Below are 19,599 nucleotides of genomic sequence, written 5' to 3'. Positions count from 1 at the left end.
CTACAAAATCATTTTTTCACTTAGATGTATGTTTTAAGTATGCTGACACACAGAAACTTCATTAGATTAAGTTCATCCAAAATGTTAGTATGCCAAAATTTTAAACTATACTATGACTGCTTTTTGACTTAGGTATTATACAACAAGGCAAGTAAAATTTACTTTCCAAGCTTTTCCTTCATTAAGCTCTTTCCTAGTCTAGGACGGATTGGCACTACTCTAGTATAAAACTATTCTCTTTTCCCTTAAAAAACAGTAGCATAAACACACTTGTATTTCTCTGTCACTATTGCTCCTAATACAGTTTTTATTGTAAATTTTAACCAAAATAACTTTCGTCTCTCAGAAACACCTGCAGGGATGTATAATTGAAGACTCTTACATATCAGCATTTTAACAGACTAGCAAAGCTCATGAATACACACAGCTCAGCTTTTCCTGATATGTTTAAACAATTTTCCTGCTCACTGCATTGTTTGGAATTCTACTCATTTCCTCTGGGCTGAATTTTTTCTTATATTAGTATTTAATAGTAACCCTTCACTAATGATTTTAGTAAGTCCACAGTTGCAAACTTCCTCAAACCTTATACTACCCTTGAAGGAGAGTTTGACCACAAAGGGAACTCTGGGGAGATGACTGAATTCCTATGGCCTTTGGAGGATATTACTTCATTGACTTTTGGCATCCACTTTTGCTGATAAGATGCCTGACGTCGGTCTAATCTTGATTGTTTTGTATATAACATGATTTTTTTTTGTTCTCTGGCTGCTTTTAAGATATTATCTTTATCCTTGTTCTGCAATTTCATTCCAATATGTACAGGTGTGAGTACATTTCTGTTTATCCTGATCAGCACTCAGTATGTGCTTTTAATCTAAGAAATTACATCTCTGTTTGCTTTTGGAAATTTCTCAACTGATGCCTCTTCAAATAGTGATTTCTTAGGCATTCTCTCAAGTGTCTAGTGTCTGAATTTCTATAAGATACAATTTGGAGCCTCTCTTTCTATTCACCATGACTGTTAACATATGCTTCATATATTTGATTTATCTTGCCACACCAAAGTCTAAGTAAATTACCCATTACTACTTCAATAAATTATCCTTCAGCTATGTCTAGTTGAAGTTTATCCTCTCCTGAGGATATTTTCCTGACCATGGTTTCAAACATATATGTTATTTACAATGAGTTCTTTTCCATATGCACCCATTATTATTCTTTCTTTTAATTTCACAATTTCCTATTTTAATTTCATGCTTTCTTGTTGATAACTTCTTGTTCTTGTGGCATGTGTTATTTCTGCACTAGGACTCACAGTAACAAGTTGTGAGTCCTAGAGTTGGTTTCCTAACCGTTCTGCCCTGTATCCTCATTTATGAGATGAAGATACTGGTAGCTACTTTATAATGCTATTGCTTTTATCAAATGATATGATACATGTAAAGTTCTTAAAACAATGTCTAGATAGTAAACAGAATTATTATTATTGTTATCATTTGAGACAGAGTCTTGCTCTGTCGCCCAGGCTGGAGCGCAGTGGCACAATCATGGCTCACTGCAACCTCTGCCTCCTGGGTTCAAGTAATTCTCCTCTCTCAGCCTCCTGAGTAGCTGGGATTACAGCCATGCCAAGCTAATTTTTGTGTTTTTAGTAGAGATGGGGTTTTGCCATTTTGGCCGGGCTGATCTTGAACTCCTGACCTCAGATGATCCGCCTCCCTCGGCCTCCCAAAGTGCTGGGATTGCAGGCATGAGCCACCGTACCTGGCCCACAATTATGCTTTAATATTATTCAGAGTGTTCTATTACTTGCATCTCATTGACAATAAATAGTTGGGCTTCCATGTTGAATTTGTTGGATCCCTTTCTTAGCAATATTTTTCCTTGATAGCAGTAGAACTTTAGTTTGCAGGCTTAACTTGAATGTAAATACTTACCCTCTCTCTCTGACTTCAGCATTCCTCGTGTGGCATAGAAGTTTTACAGTTTCCTTCTGACTGGTCCCAGGTCTTACCCTGTCAGCCTAGTGTTCCTACCAGAAACTATACCAGAGAAATCAGAGGTCTGTGCTTGGAGGGAGCAAGTGGCTTGTCCCAGGTACTGGTTTACCACATCCTTGCCCATACCTTACAGCTTCCAAAAATCATAGACCTCGACAGTGAGCAGGCTCCTTTCTCAGCCTGATAAGACTCTGACTGAGGCATCTTGTATAGGAGAGAGAATTCCTCCTCGGCATCCAGTTTGGCACAGTGACTCTGGCTTTTATTCCCTGCCTTCTGCAAGGTGTGTTTGGTCTCTAACACCCCACAGAATTCAAATGCTTGTTTCTGTTCCCCGAAGTCAATATATCCACAGATTCCGCTCTAGCTTCTACTGTGCGTTTCCATTCCATTTCTTTCAAAGAAAATGTAAATTTTGAGTGGGCAACATTCTTTTTATTTCAAAAAAACTTTCATCTATTTATTTATCTAATTATTTGATCATAGGGAAGAAATAGTAGTGGGGATGGTTGGGAGCGCAGTAGATTTAGCTTAACGCAGCTAAAAAGTAAATGCTAAACACCATCTTGACTAAAAAGTACTCAGAAGCTTGTGACGACGGACTTTTCTTTGTGTGAAAAAAAAGAAATTCACAGCAAGAAAAGAAATGTTTCGTTTCGTGAAGCTAAAAATTCTGACATCATTCCAGAACTACGAACCAGAGTTCTGCTAACAGCGTTAGATGCACAGATGCATGACTTACACACTTGTTTCCTGTCATGTTAACGATTTTCCCCTTTCAGTTTTTATAGGACTTGGTTACCTGAGACAGCTAACGCGATCTTTTACTAAGGATTCCTGAGTTTTCCTTTTATAAACAAAAAACTGCTCATTGGCATACATAATGTTCTACAACGAATTTTGTTGGTCACTTGAAATTGCTTCTAAATTAGACTTTTCATTCCTCCTCTGTTTTATATGTATTTGAAGATTTAGGTCACAAATTAAAAAAAAAAAATGCTGTTCCTTACCTTTCCTGAGTACTAAAACAACTTAAGAAACTAGATAACAATTAGCCAAATGGGGCTCATGACAGCAGTTTATTAGAGAGAGGAGGACTGAATTGAAAAGCATGGATTGATCTATATCCACAGTCAAGTTACATAAAACATCCAGCTCCCACTGAGCTTGCCAACTGCAAATCTCAGGCCTTCCCCTTGCAAAGGCAGAGCGTACCTTCGTAATCATGCTGTTGGATGAGCAGAGCATAGGGCTTCCTGAAGACAGGATACATATCGAATCTGAATGCACTTCGCTCTGAAGAAAGAGAGCCCAACCTCACCTGAGTCACATACTCCCAATGCAAACTCCTTCGCCCAAAGTCACCAATCAACTTAATCCATCCTCCCCCAGTGAAGCGAGTGTGAGAGGGGAAGAGGGATAATGACTCAGGTTGGGTTTCCTCAGAAACAGACTCAGACAGAATTTAGGAACAGATGATTGATGAGGGAGATGATTCCAGGAAGCACTGGCAGAGGAGTGGGAAGTGAGGCACAGCAGGGAAGGAAGGCGATGCCGGCATCCATGGGCAACTTACTACTGTGCACAAGTGGGGCTTTATCTTGCTGGGAGCCCTGAGTTACTGCGTGGAGCGTGTCTTAACACTGCTCCACATACTAGCAGAGGCAGCTGAAGTAATTTTCTGCCAGCCCTTTCCTTCACTGGAAGAGAGCTGCTCCTGGAAGCTATAACTCACCAGTACTTCTGGGGTGTCCAATTCAGATAAGCAGGCTCCTGTGGCCAGAGGAAGCTCCCAGGTGGAGAATCACAGTTGTTTGCAGAAAGAAGCAGGAGTACTGAGCAGAACGGGAAGTACTGTGTATCAGTGGGGCATGGGCAGCTTCTGCCAGGCATAGGCTGCTCTCCCTGGTGCTTCTCAAAAGATGAAGTTCCTATTTGATGGAATAAGATAGAACATCAAGAGCTTAACTGTGACCTTTCCTGTATCTCAGTTTCTGTGAGTCAGGAATTTTGGAATAGCTTAACTGAGGGGTTGTAGCTTGGGATCTCCTGAAGTTGAGTAAAGATACTGGGAGAGGTCACAGTCATCTAAAAGCTTGACTGGGCTGGAAAATCCATTCTCAAGGTGGCTCACTCAGAAGCTATTGCCAGGAGCCCTGGTTCCTTACCACAGGAACCTCTCCAGGGGGTTGACTGTGTGCAAGCCATGGCAGCCGGCTTCCCCTGGAGCAAACGATCTAAAAGAGAAAAAAGAGAGTAAGCAGGAAGTCAAAAGGCCTTTTACCAGCTAATTTTAGAAGTCTCATACATCATTTTCTTTTTATTCTGTTTGCTAGAAGCAATTTACCAAGACCAGCCTGTACTCAAAGTTAAGGGAATTAGACTCCACTTCTTAAAGGGAGGAGTATAAAAAATTTATAGGGCCAGGCATGGTGGGTTATGCCTGTAATCCCAGCACCTCGGAGGCCGAGGAGGGCAGATCATGAGGTCAAGAGATAAAGACCATCCTGGCCAACATGGCGAAACCCCGTCTCTACTAAATATACAAAACTTAGCTGGGTGTGGTGGTGTGCGCCTGTAGTCCCAGCTACTTGAGAGGCTGAGGCAGGAGAATAGCTCAAACTCAGGAGGCAGAGGTTGCAGTGAGCTGAGATCGAGCTACTGTGCTCTAGCCTGAGTGACAGAGTGAGACTCTGCCTCAAAAAAAATTGTAGAAATATTTTTAAATTACAGCAGGTGCCAAGCACCCTTTATATTCTAAAGTGAAGTGCTAGACCTCACTTGCAAATTTTATGAGAAATTAGGTGAAAAGGTCCAGAGAACTTATCTGAAGTTAGTTTTTGTGTTGTCTGAATGCTCTCAACATAGGGAAAGGGATAAGTACATTTGCCCCATAAGCCCAAGTAAGAGAGGTTTTAAAGAAACTCTTGGGAGGGTCTGACCTGTGTGTTCTGGAATATGGAGAATATATGGACTAAATTCTGAGAGATATCTGCAAAGTCAAAAGGTGAGAGGTCACATGCATAAGCCCCACATAGCAGAACAAGAGGCATTAAAGGGCTGGCTTCCTCTCACCCCAGCAAGGAAAAGGACTGAGATTTTCAGAAGTGTGAACATGGAGGGGAGTTGACTTGACATAGTCTGAAAAAAAGACTCACTCGTGGGAAATGCCTGGAGCCACAATATGACCCTGTCTTAGTCAGCTTGGGCAGCTCTAACAAAATACCACATAGACTGTGTGGCGTGAAGCACAGAAATTTATTTCTCCGAGTTCTATGCAGAGAAATCCAAGATGGGGGTGCCTGCAGATCAGATGTCTGGTGAGGACCTGCTTTCTGGTTTTCAGATGGCCATCTTCTCATTGCATCCTCATATGGTGGAGAGCAGAGAGGGAGAGCAAGAAGACAAGCTCTCTTGTGTCTACCTCTTTTACCTTTCTATTCATTTTACTTCATTCACATTTTATTTTGTCTAGCTTTACTGAGTTATCATTGGAAACAAACAGTGTTTATATTTATGGTATATGATGTGATGTTTTGAAATACATGTAAATTGCCAAGTGTATTCATCCATTCTCTCACTGCTATAGAGTCTAGGTAATTTATATTTTAAAAAGTTTAATTGGCTCATGGTTCTGCAGGCCATACAGGCAGCATGGTGGCTTCTGTTGCTGGGGAAGCCTCAGGAAATTTCCAGCCACAGTGGAAGGCAAAGGAGGAGCAAGGTACCTCACATAACAGAAGCAGGAGCAAGGGAGAGAGGGAGGCGGGAGGTGCTGCACATTTTTAAACAGCCAGATCTTGTGAGAACTCACTCACCATCTGATATGGTTTGACTGTGTCCCCACCCAAATCTCATCTTGAATTGTAATAATCTCCATGTGTCAAGGGTGTGACCAGGTGGAGATAATTGAATCATGGAAGTGGTTACCCCCATACTGTTCTCATGGTAGTGAATACATCTCATAAGATCTGATGGTTTTATCCATGAAAGTTCCCCTGCACAGGCTCTCTGGCCTGCCTCCATGTAAGACAGGACGTTGCTCTTCCCTCATCTTCTGCCATCATTGTGAGATCTCCCCAGCCACATGGAACTGCGGGTCCATTAAAGTTCGTTTTTTAAAATAAATTACCCAGTCTCTGGTATGTCTTTATTAGCATGAGAATGGACTAATACACCACCACAAGAACAGCACCAAGGGGATGGTGCTAAACCATTCATGAGAATCTGCCCCATGATCCAATTACCTCCCACCAGGCTCCACCTCCAACTACAATTCAACATGAGATTTGGTGGGAACACAGATACAAACCAAGTCACCAAGGGATTGTCACAATGAAGTGAATTAACATATCCATCGCCTCACTTGGTTACCTTTTTTAAATTTGTGATGAGAATACTTAAGATCTATTCTCTTAGAAAATTTCAGTTATACATTAACTATAGTCACCATGGTATATATTAGTCCCGTAGAACGTATTCATCTAATGAGTGAAAAAATTTGTACCCTTTAAGAGACATTTCCCCATTTCCTCCAGACCCCAGCCTGCCTGGCAACTACCCTTCTGCCCTTCTGCTTTCTGTTCCTGTGAGTTTGACTTTTTAAGATTAAATGTATGAATGATAGCATACAGTTTTTGTCTTTCTGTATCTTTTACTTAGTATATTTTCCAGGTTCATTGATGTCATCACAAATGTCAGGATTTTCTTCTTTTTTAAGGCTGAATAATAGTCTGTTGCATATATATGTAATGCATTGTATATGTGTGTGTGTATATATATATATATATATACATATATACACACACACACACACACACACACACAGACAGCATGCATATTTTCTTAATTCATTCATCCATCTCTTTTATAAGGACACTAATCCCAGTCTTGAGGACTCTACCTGCATGACCTCTAATTATTTCCCAAAAGTGCCACCTGCAGATACCACCATCCTGGGGAGATTTAGGCTTCCTTATATGAATTCTGGGGAACATAACATGTAGCCCATAGCAGCCGCTAAGAGATGAGTGGAATACTGTGAGTTCAGTGGCTGAGCTGGGCATCCTAGCTGACTGCCAGATGACGGGCAACACACCTTTCCCACTTCCAGGGAGCTGTAGGTCGAGGACCACCAAACATTCACAACCAATATTCCACCAGAGAGCTTTAACCATCTAGTTGGCCAGAGGGCACCAGCACTGAATGACAAGTGTACCAGCCTCCAACCCTTCGTTCTTTCTCCAGATTCGATCACTCTATCACTCTGGACCTAACTCCAGAGAAAGTTTTCAAAGGTAACCAGCAAGTTAGGACAGACGTGTAACCAGTAAGTGGGGAGAAAGCCAACTGTGCTTCCAGCCTCCCCCCAGGTCTCTCGGGCCTGGTTAGGCCAATGCTAGGAAAAGGAAGAAGCTTCGCATCGTATGAGCATTCAGAATTTGTATTATAATAATACAGGAATTATGTGATTAGACTGGACCAGGCTAATAATGTATGGCAAATTAAAGGATATGTGTGAGCATCTAAGACCTCACCAAAAGTCCCCTGCCTCCCCCAGGGTAGAAACATAACTTTCTCCCAGAACTTTAGGTTTTATCTGACAACTCAAAGGCAGTCAGCAAACCAGCTACATTTGAAATGTTAGCTACGGAGAGATTTGAATCTTTAGAATTATAAACAAAGCCTTTGTGTCGTGGGCAATAAGATGCATTGCTTCGTGCCAGCTTTGGAGAGAAACTGTGTTATTAATTCTAGTTTGAATACGGAGACTCTAACAGTGAGAAGAGAAATCATATTAGTTGTTTGTGAAAACGGATGAGCTGAAACCCTGGAGACACAATCCCTTGAGAGCCAACCTAGTCCTACCCTGTAACTGATTTTCCTTCTGGGTATGACTTAATTACTTGGCTTCTTTCTAGCCATATCCTGGCCCAGATGGTTGCCACCTTTCGCTGCATGAATCTTATACCAGTTTGCAAACTCATGAATTTGCATTCTGTCTGTGATGATTAATACTGAGTGTCAACTTGACTGGATTTAAGGATGCAAAGTATTGTCCCTGGGTGTGTCTGTAAGGGTGTTGCCAAAGGAGATTAACACTGGAGTCAGTGGACAGGGAGAGGCCGACCCACTCTCAGTCTGGGTGTGCACCATCATCTAATGAGTTGCCAGCACGTCTAGGATAAAAGCAGGCAGAGGAATGTAGAAGGTCTTGACTTCCTGAGTCTTCTGGCCTCCATCTTTCTCCCATGCTGGATGCTTCCTGCCCTCGAACATTGGACTCAAGGTTCTTCAGCTGTTGGACTCTTGGACCTACACCAGTGGTTTGCCAGGGCTCTTGGGCCTTCGGCCACAGGTGGAAGGCTGCACTGTCGGCTTCCCTACTTTTGACGTTTTGGGACTTGGACTGGCTTCCTTGCTCCTCAGCTTGCTCAAAGCCTATTGTAGGACTTCACCTTGTGATCGTGTGAGTCAGTTCTCCTTAATAAACTCCCTTTTATATATGCATCTATCCTATTAGTCCCGTCCCTCTAGAGAACCCTGATTAATATGCTGTCCTTAATTTTTCTGTTGGTTCCCCTCTTGCTCATATTTATTTTAGAGGTCAGTCTCCTCCCATATACTTGGAGAAATAGAAACTTTTCAGAAAAGGTCGGAGAAAGGTATTATTTCTGGTCTCAAAGAGTTCATTTTCTAGTTAGGGTGAGAAACTGGACTTGCGTAGACTTCTCACATATGCATTCTTGTTCCTGAGCCTCTTTGGTGGGTTTGTGTCCTGCCTTCTCCAAGCACATGGCAACTTGTCCTCTGCCTGTCACCCCAGGGCACTGTGAGTTCTATATGCTCTGTGTGCACAGCAAGGGCCGCTTTGGGCCTGACTCCCCGAAACACAAGTGACACTGCCATCCTCTTCTGTGACAGCTACATGAGTTCAACTACTTCCCACTCTCTGCCTCCTCCCTGTCCTGCTGTCTTCCAAAAAGAGAATTTTACCAGACCAGTTCCAACAATAAACCCAGGTTCCTTTGAGGCCTTTTCCTGTCAATGTTAAATACCTGGCTCTTCCTCTTCAGCCTGTCCACTGAGTGGTCCACCTCTAGTTTGGTGACTGCTTTTGTTGCATGGCTAACTTTTAGTTCGTAATTAATTCATTAATCACATTTTCCCCCACATTTGCCATAAAGGATTATTCATCTGTTTTGGTCCTTCCCAGGCTTCATTCATTCATTAATCCATTAATTCATATATTCACTCACTCACTCATTCATTCATCAAACATTACTTAGTAGTTCCTACTTTGTTTAAGGTCACACCCTACAAGGTGGATAGAGAGAGATGAAGGCAGTGGTTCTCAATCTTGGCTGATGATTATAGTCATCTGAGATTCTAAAAAATAAAATAATATAACATAAAAAACAGATGCAGTGCTGTGGTCCCAACTTCAGAGATTCCGAATGAATGAGTCTGGGGCAGAGCCTGAGCATCAGTGATTTTTAAAAGCTCCCTGGGTGATTTGAAAGTGCAGCTAAGATTGAGAATCATGAGAAGAGGAGAGCATGAATAACATGGACTAAAATTAAAAGGCAAGGCTACCCTGAACACTTCAGAGGGGCTGCTTTCAGGAAAGCCTCCCAGCAGACCTGCACCCTTGGCCTGCCCATGACTGACAGCCCTTCCTTCTCTGCTGAGCCCCACTGACCACAAATTTAGCCACTGCTCAGGCAAGACATGCGGCACATCTGACTCAAACTGAACAAAGGGAAGACGGTAGCATGACTAACTTTCTCTCAGCTGAACAATAATGGTACCACCTTTCTCTAGGGAGTGTGCATGGTGGTATGGGAAACTGCAGCTGCCGCCCAACCAAGCTCAGGAGTTCTAACGCTTGGGCAGAGAAGATTTTGAGGCAGGTCTGAATATCTCTAAAATGTGTATGGCCAGGTGAGGGTAACAACTTACACTTCAAGGGAGGCCGATGGAATTCTGGAGATGTGACAGGCAGTTTGCTGGGTTGTTTAAAGGAGTAAACAGGAAAGAAGGAAATTTAGGACATCTCTGCCATCTCTGGGTCTTTCTGCTTCTATAACAGGATTAGAGTTAAAAGCAAGAGAAGGCTGCAGACCTTGCCCCTTCACATTGCTCCACGCACTAAGAAATCCTATCTGGTCCCTTCTCTGCTTTGTCAGGCTGGGGCCTGGCCTCTCCATCATGCAGGTGCACGGGTATAAGGAAAAGACTGGAGCCCGTGTGAACAAACTGCTGAGATCAGCCCTTCCTCCCAAGGAAATAATATATTGGCTGGGGCTCCAGGCTATGCTTTGTGCTACGGCGGTAAGGTTCATTTCTCTTCCTTCTCTGTAGAAAATTCCTCTTTCGTGGTGGCACAGGGAGAAAATAACGTGGAGACAGCCTGGGGCAAGGAGATGGCCGCAAAGGCGCCATTTCCCTACTGTCCAGCAGGGGGCGCCGATGACAAGCGCGTGGGCTCCGAGGCCTCACAGGCTCTTATGCAATGATGAGGGCGCAGGCTCCGGGGCCAGGGATGCTGACGCAGGCCTGAGTCCGGAAAAGACCCGCACATCTGGGGCCCAAGTGGCCCATTTCCCCAGAGGGGAGCACGGACTCTCAGGAATCGTCATCCTTCCCATGAAATCCTGGAAACTGCTTAGTTGAATTTCTGGTTGACTTGCCGCTGCGTGCAGCTGGCCGCTGCCTGTGAACCCAGTGACACTGGTTCACTGCTCCTGTTTGTTTTCCAAAAGGGGCTGCCCTGCTTTTTGGTTTAAGACTAAATAATAATAGTCATCATCGGCACGCTTTCCTGAACAGCCCCTCTGTGCCTTCCCGGTGCTGGGGTTTGATGCGCATTGTGTATGTTTCCCTGCTGTGCGTGTTTCATCCTCATCCTGCAGCAAGGAGCCCCACCAGTGCCTCCCATCAGACCTCCCTGCTGTGTTCAGTGCAACTTGCTTTTAAAAGGGAGTCAGGGAGAAAGGAGGAGAAGGCGGGAGGAGGAGAGGACACCAGTCCCTTCCCAGATTCATTCTACCTACCAAAGCGAGAGAAAGCTTGTGTTTAGAGAATACATAGGAAATGATGTTGATTGTCTTAAATCAGTTTCACCTTGCTGTTATTTTACTATTTAATGCTTTTGTTTGTTTTGTTTTGTTTTCAGTTTCCCTCAAATGCATCAATGATCTCTAGAATACTTCTGTATTCTAGAGAAGATCTGTGCTTAACAGAGAGAGAAAAGGGACAATGGGATTCTTTCTGGTAGGAAGATAAGGCTGCTTTTTAAATTCTTTTGCTTTCTTAATTTTGTTATATGGAAAATTATGAAATTATTGTAAAAAGAATTATAAGAATTCAAAACCAGGCTTCCTTCACTGAAAACATGTTAACTTAAAAATTTGGAAAATACAGATTTAGAAAAAAAGCATAGCCTGCACTTATAATCTCTTAACTATTTATAATTATCATTTAATTTAGTACATCAAGTAATGGTATTTTTCTAACATTATACATGCTATACTAGAAAGTGTTATAGTATTATATATAGATTAACAATCTATTGCTTCTTTCACTTAAAATATTTTGATAATTTTAAATATTTGCATAGTATTTCTATATCATATGTCATATGAATGTAACAAAATATATTCAGTTAATTTGGTAAGGATAGATATTAAAGCTATTTTCTTTTTTTTTTTTTCTATTTTAGTCTTGTAAACATCACTAGGATAACTTTTGCATACATTTCTATTTTCTTGGGAAAAATACCTAGAAGAAAAATTGAAGATCAATGGATATTTAAAACTACTCAGCATGTATTTGCAAATGGTCTTCCAGAAGCACTGTGCCAATTTGTATTTTCACCAATGGTTAGGAGTCAATACCAGTAGAGTTCCTTTTTACGTGCTTTGACAATTTTATAGGTTACAAATAGTATTTTATTGTTGTTCTAATTTGCATTCCTGTGTCTTTTTCTCTTAATTTTTTTCAGACTCCTTTAAGGATCTTTCCAAAGGTCTTCAATTTTGATGTAATCAACAAAGAACTAAGAGTGAGTAGCAGTAAAGAAATCAGGGAACTGTAGTGGTGGAGTGTGGCATATTTAAGACTTGAAGTAATGTCCCTTGCATAGATGGACGTTTTTATGGGCACTCTGGACCTGCAGTGGACTAACTGTTTGTGTTCTCCCAAAATCCATATGTTGAAATCTAATCCTCAATGTGATGGTATCAGGAGGTAAGGCTGGGAAGTAATTAGGTCACAAGAGTGGAGCATGGGATCAGTGCCTTTCTAAAACAGGCCCCCAAGTGCTCCCTTGCCAGCTACTGGCTGAGGACACAGTAAGAAGACAGCTGTCTATGAACCAGCAAGTGAGCTCTCACCTGACATCAATTCTGCCAGCACCTTCATTTTCAACTTCCCAACCTCCAGATCTGTGAGAAATAAATTTCTCTCACGTATAAGCCACCCGATGTATGGGTTTTCTTGTTTGTTTTGTTTTTACAGCAGCCTGAATAGATTTACAGCCAAGAAAATTAGAGAGAGGGGATCCAGGTCGGAATTAGTCTTAAATTTGATTACCCAATTATTATGACTTAAAGACCTACCATGCTCTGAAAGTCTGAGCACCAGAATTCTGGTGACGTTTTTTCCCAAGGTAGCCTAACGTAAGGCAAGACTGTAGCGTGAAGGAAGGGGATGACTGCTGAGAAGGCTTTCTTCACCTTGTGACAGAAACCCAGGAAGTGGGTTGTGTGCGGGTGTGCACATGTCACCTTGTGGTGTGCATATGTGCATGCCCTTGGGAATGTCATCCCTCCTTATTTTAACTGCATGTGAAAGCAGCAGGAGCCTGTGCTAGAAAACAGACACAATGAGAGGGTAGCCGTGCTTTGGGGAAGCAAGTCAATTTACTGAAAAACAATTTGCCAAATGCCCAATTTGTGAAATTATAAGGACGTTTAGAAAGTTTTGTTTCCATCTTCACCTTGTCCCTGTCTCTGAAGTTTGCCCAGACAATTTTGTTACAGAGGCAGGGTCATGTTCAGAAGCAGGGGTAGGAACTAAACACAAACTCACAAGCAAAATTCCTCAATGAGTTAGTAAATTGGTCATTCATTAAGTTAAATTTTAATAAATTGGCTTTCAACAGATTGGCCTGGAGCCCTACTTTGGCACCTTCTTCTGGAAATGTCTTCTTTTCCTTTCTCAGTCCCTTCTTGTCCAACATTGCACTTTACCTAGACCTTGAGATTGTGCCATTCACGATTAGCATCTCAACATTCATCACTTGCCATGGGAGGTAGACTTAACTGTTGGCTGGCTAAATGTTTATGTGGAATCTTAGAGGACCTGTAACAATATTTAATGAAACACTAAAAACATTCAAAGTCTAAAGGGGAATGGTGATTTGGAAATAATGTCCCTTACCTGCTCCAACCTTCCCTCTGGCTCCATTCATGGTCATAGGGCCTTAGTTTTTGCACAGAGAGCAGCACCATTTGTTGCCATGCATTCTCTCTTTTTTTCATCTTTTACGCCCATCTGATCACCACCTGCCAATGAAAAGTAAATAACAATCACTGCTCCCTCCACTGGCTTCTGTCCCTGGGGTGAATGGCCAGGAGTTTGAGCCACTGCTGGACAAGAGCCACTGATTACTTGAAGGCTGGCAAAGACAGCAGAGCCCTCACAGTGATCTGGCCTCTGTGGGAGAGACAAAGGGGTACGCAGATGTGTTGCGCTGAGATTAGCATCCGGCCAATTTCTCCTGAACTTTCGTAAAATAAAAATGCATCTTCCTCTCAGCCTGATTGCATTTCAAAAGCCCTCCTCCACTAGCACAGCCTTGGTAGATGCTGGACTCCAGGGAGGATTAAAGGTGGCGGGAATGGTAAGGATGGTGAATCTGAGATGAAAGTGGCCCTGCCACACATTGGGTCAGAGCAAATATTTGTGAAGCTTGAGTTACCCGCAGTGCCTCAGTATGGTTTCTGCATGGGAAATGCCAAGTTCAAGGTACTATAATGTGCAGGGAGATGAAGATGTATTTACAAAAACTTCAACACAGGGTGTTATGTGTTCAATGGTAAGGTGCCAGAATGCTCATAAACTGACCAGTACAAGGATGTTGTCAGCGGTGGTGTGGGAAGCAAAATTGTGAACCAGGTGCTGAAAGGAAGATGGAGGAGTGAGCTGAAGACAGTGTGCGTTAATTAATGGAAATATACGGCCTGAAATGTGAAAGAGGAGATGCAGTTGAGTAACAAGTACAGTGCCCTTCCTTCTGTCACACCGGAAATCCAGCAAAATCTGAGACCAGGTGCCTATTTAAAGTCAGCTCTACAGAGCTTCAGGGCTGGGGATGATTTATCGGCAGGAACAAGCCAGATTTGCTCTGGGCCAAGAGTCAAAGCATATTAAATATGTAGCCTTTTAAAGAATCATATTGCTGTATCATCTATACATGTATATATATTTCATATACATTTAATGGATTAAAGCAGATTATAACATAATAAATAAATATCAAATTATTCATGTTTCTCTTTTGCTTGAGCCTCATTCTGCAGAAGGAACACTTTCATGCTTTAAAAAAGGCAGCATCACCTCTGATCTATGAACCATTTTATTTCAAATTCATCTTCCTGCTACAATTTGGCCTGCTGCTTGGTGGGGAAAGGCCTTTCCATATTTCACTCACTGCAGAGCAATCCAGCTTTCCTGTAATACTCATCTGGTGGTTATATCCATCATTTGAGATGTAGGGGCTATTAGATCAGAAATATTCCATGAAGAAAGGAGCAAAGATTCATGTCATTGACAACTGGAGAAGAAAGAGAGAAAGCATAATAATATCATGGGACAGAACGGAGTCCCTTCCAGATCTTTGGAGGGCTAGCACCATATCCTTCCCAATCATGCATTGCAAGGCTAGCTGAGGTCCTGAAAAGTGGGCATCTTCAGTCTGAGGCCATGAGGCCTTTGACCTACATTGGTTATACTGTGCCATTTCAGAATGCTCACCCCCGCCCTCAGATCCATTTGTTTGTTTACACAAGAATTCATTTTTTGAGAAAAATTAATCTTTGTACTGCAGTTAGGAATAAAGCTTAAAGAAAAATCACTGGGATTGGCTGCATGTTGCTTTAAGTTCAAAAATGACTCTGCAAGGTGGGCATCCAAACCTTTCTAGCTGTTCTCCATGCAGGAAGAACAACTCGAAGGCAGCATGTCATGAACAGCTCCCAGGAAAGAGAGGAGAGAGGCTGGAGGCACCAAGCCCATCCAAGTACTCAGCACTTGCACAGGCCCTGGCCTCCCTTAGTATCCAAACACCTTACTGTTTCTAGGGATTCGGTATATGTGGATTAAAGCCCAACTTACTAACACTAGTTATTTAGCATTAATAATTTGAATCTTTAAGTTTCTTGTTGGTAAAGGACTATATAAGTTTTTATTTGAAAATCAAGTGTGTTTTTCTTTAAATCGGGTACTCATGATGTGTGACAAATGACATGCCTCCTACAAGAGTTATGAGTTATGTGCCTAAATAGGAAGGATCATCTCATTGCAGAATTAGAGCATCATGCAGTGGGAAGGGAGCTTCAAGGTCGTTTAGTCCAGGCTCTGAGCTGATACAGAAATTCTCCTTGCAGCATCCCTACCCGGTGGCCATCAGACTTCTACTAGTGCATTCATCCACACCTGGTCTGCCTAAAACCTTGAGAAAAGCCCCTTGTATAGCTCCATAGCCCCAACTGAATGGAAAGTTTTTGTTTTCAGTAAACATATACTGTTGTATGACTTTGGTTGATTGGTTCCCCTCTAGAGACCCAGAAAACACTGAGCTCCCTTTGACACCCATGCCCTTTGACTGAAAGCCACAAAACAGAGCTGTCTTTCCCAGAGAGTTACCAGAGTAAGTTTCCTGAGTACCAGATTTGCTGCTTCGCTCCACTGCAAATCAAATGTGTGACCTATGCTTCAATTCAAATCGCCCTTTCCTAAGGGTTTTACTTTTTCTGATCTGGTGTGTTTCTTTTTTAAAGATCTGCATTTATATATTTCAAGTGGAACTTTTTTTTAGCAAACTACACCCTATTTTAAATTGAGAGATATGGTTTGATTTTGATTCAAACATACAAGAGTAGATATAATACAGTGATGAACGCCTCAGTACTTATTATCCAGCTGTAAATATATCAAATTGTGGTCAGTCTTATTTCATCATTACCCTCACCTCGTCTGTCTCCTCCCTGGATTGTTTTGAAGCAAATCCCAGATACCATACAGCCATTCATTCTCATATGAACCTGGGAGCAAACTCTCCAAACTACAGAATCAATGGAAGGCATTTGTGGGGGCCTCACCCTTATAGTGGGTACTGGAGTTACAAAGGTGGATAAAATTACGCCACATTTTGGTCTTTTTGGAAAACACTACCCCTCATGTGTAGGTAGAAATGGACTCGTCTTTTTGTGCTGATACTTCCTTTTTGTGGCCAAATTCTTTCTAAAAATAGACAGCCAGCCCTCTCCTGCTGCCCGTTTCTTAAACTGTCCTCCTATGAAGGTGATCTAGGATTGTACAATTAGAATGTTTTGAGAATTTTGTTCCTTTTGAGCTGTCTTTACTTTTCAAAGCCTGTAGTCATGCTATTGGACCTATCTTTTCCTCTCATTATTACTGTATATTGTGTTATTCTCTCTCTTTTTATCAGGTTCATTATGATTATCATGGTTACCTTCTCCCAGGTTCTTCCCATTCATTTACCGTTACCATTTCATTTCACCTTACGTTTCTTCCCAGTTGCTAAGACTTAACCACATAATATTAATTTTCTTTTTCTTTTTTACTATGTTTTGAAAAGTGAGTCTAATGACAAAGTCAATCAATAGTTGCTCAGAAGATCTGCATTCATTCACCAGAAAGAGTCTTTCTGCTGATATTCAGAAGATAAATTTTGAACTCAGCAAGAGCCATGATCCAGTTACACTGCCTGCACACGCAAAAACAGAGAAAAACCATCAGACTAGACATGAGGGAAAGATCAGAGCACACAATCGTTATGTGATAATGATGTATTAATAATAGATGGTGTAATGAACCAAAAATGAGCTTGGCAACACTCCCAGGTACTTTTCATAAAATAATTCCCATAACCCACTTTGCCTATAAAGAAGGGAACACATCATCCCACAATTACTTGGGGGTGGAATGGTCAGCACGGGTCCAGGACGCAGTTCAAGGACGCTGTGCTTGGCCCTTCACCTTTCCAGACAACACCTGTGGCCTCTCCCCTACTCCAGTGTGTGGATCTGTGGGATGGAGACTAAAAGCTGGGTTATGCTCCACTAAATGAATTCTCATGTCCCTGAGCTCTTCCCAGGAAACATGCAGGGAGTCTGCCAGCTGCAGAAGTTCAACTCCTGGGAAGAGGGGATAGATTTCCGTGGATTATTTAAATGGTGTTGCATGAGTGTGCAGAGCCAACATAATGGGAACTGGTGGTCCTCATGTATCTCTTGGCTACGTCATCCTGTGATATGGTCCTGAGGCTGACCAGGGAATGCAGCTGACTTTCAGAGGCCCAAATATGACATGAGGCATAGTCAATACATGAGGCCAAGGTCACTATATATGTGGCCTTGGTCACAAAAGGTAACCTGGGATCTGCCTGTCCCTGCAGATCCTGCACTCTATAACATAGCAGTGTTTAGTGCCTATTTAGGTTTTAAGGGTCATCAGGTCTTCAGGTTTTCTAAGGAGTCATAGCATATATAGCTAAATCTTCTGAATATGAATTTGTGTTAAACTAAATGACATGGAGAGCATAAAAGAACTGTTAAGTATTCTGGTCTGGGCATCAGAAACTTGATACGGTTTGCAACACAGCCAGGAGGAAGGATCATTCAGGCATTTGTATTAAGTTGCATTGCTGACATCTGTCAGAAACCCGGCTAACAGCCCTTGGCATGAAAAGCACAGTTAAAGTGAAATGGATCTATTCAATGAGAAGCTCAAAACTTTAGCTGGTTTGCAAAGTGTATTTGTCTAGCCACATGCATCATCAGTTCAATGTTTCAAGTTTATTTCCATGAATGAGATTTCATTTACTTCCACACACTCACTTAACCTATTGAGTGATTCTAAGCTATGAACAGATATAGTCACCAAAAAAGTAATTACTTAAGAAACGACAGAGAAAACTTATCAGTTAGCTGTTTAGTTATCTTTCCTTTCTTTCATTTTTTTTTTTTTTTGAGATGGATTCTTGCTCTGTCGCCCAGGCTGTGGTGCAGCGGCACAATCTCAGCTCACTGCATTCTCTGCCACCCGGATTCAAGCTATCTCCCGCCTCAGCCTCCTACCTCTTTAGTTATCTTTTATGCAGCATCTCTAGAAAGTGCCGCACACAGGTTTAATATGGGAGTGAAGAAAACCAACTTATTTATCTACCTCTAAGTCTCAAAGGCTATTCTGCACACAGCTATGAATTTCTGGGAATAGAAAAGCCACTTTGCAAGTTAGCAGGTGAGGTCAGAGTAGATGCATATTCTCTGAGCACATAAATTAGCCAAAGAAGAGACCACAACACCTTAAATCATCTTCATGGGGCCTACACCATAGAGTATAAAAAGCAAATGTATGTTTAGACATAACAAATTTGCCAAAATAATTGAACTTTTATTACATTTCCCCTGTGACCTTAATTACAGGGGATAATTGTATATATTTATCCTCTAACTAGACAACATGATATTTGTGGTTACGTGTTACTCACACGTAGGTTTCTGCTAATACTCAGCCTGAACTAGCAAAAGAAGTGGCATTTGTGAGGTCCAGAGAAAATCATCACAGAGACAGCTCTTAACTACTAGGTCACAGGGAGGCTTATTTCCCCTAAAGAAATGCTCGTGTTACAAAGGGGTCCTTTCTGTCATTTTTGTTTGAAAACAGTCTCCTCTAAAATAAGCCAGTATCTGTGGAAAAAGAGCAAGAAGAGTTTCCCTCTAGCAGCTGCTCCCTGGAGAGTCACAAAGCTCCTGGCATGCCCCGCACAGAATCCTTCCCAGGCTGCCCATTTCAGCATAGTATCAACCAACATGTTTCAAGTCCATGTGCACCTCCAAATATTGAACTAGAGAATCTCAGAATGTATCCACAGATGAGCCCAACTAATGACATCCATAGGTAGCCGAGATGGGTCACATTTTTCAGCGTGTAGTTTAAATAAAATCAATCACATTTCTTTCTCTGGCATGCCTCCTCCCTCAATTTTTTCAGTTTCCACAATTTGTTTTTTAGAAAAGTATCTGGTATAACCTTATTCAGGTTCCCTCTTACTGCCTGGTCCAAGAACAGTATGGACTTATTCATTCCAAAGGGTTTATTCTGTACAAGAACGCTTGGAGAGACAAAAAACTGGAAAGTCTGGTCAGTGCACTAGTTAGTGATGCTGACTCCAGCCCTACTGCCAGAAACTGGATCTGCAGAACCTGAACCAGCCCTCCCCGGCTAACACTCAAAGGCTTTTGGCTGTACCACAGTCACCAGAGCAATTGACCCCACTCCTTGT

General features: G+C 42.0%; 1 long non-coding RNA gene across 1 annotated transcript in view; it reads right to left on the bottom strand.

The window, feature by feature from the left end:
* Window positions 1–3,065: 3,065 nt before the first annotated feature.
* The window catches only part of LOC116549160, a 304,678-nt gene continuing 288,144 nt past the window's right edge, over window positions 3,066–19,599 (bottom strand). The window contains exons 2-3 of the long non-coding RNA XR_004267727.1: window positions 13,449–13,573; window positions 3,066–4,240 (exon numbers count right to left, since the gene is read on the bottom strand). This is a non-coding gene — a long non-coding RNA (uncharacterized LOC116549160). The remainder of the gene's footprint in view (window positions 4,241–13,448; window positions 13,574–19,599) is intronic.

The sequence above is a fragment of the Sapajus apella genome, unplaced genomic scaffold (assembly GCF_009761245.1).
Source record: "Sapajus apella isolate SASKATOON/1434 unplaced genomic scaffold, GSC_monkey_1.0 scaffold6, whole genome shotgun sequence".
NCBI lineage: Eukaryota > Metazoa > Chordata > Mammalia > Primates > Cebidae > Sapajus > Sapajus apella.
Note: the sequence above shows the minus strand (reverse complement) of the source record. Positions and strands in the feature narration are given on the sequence as shown.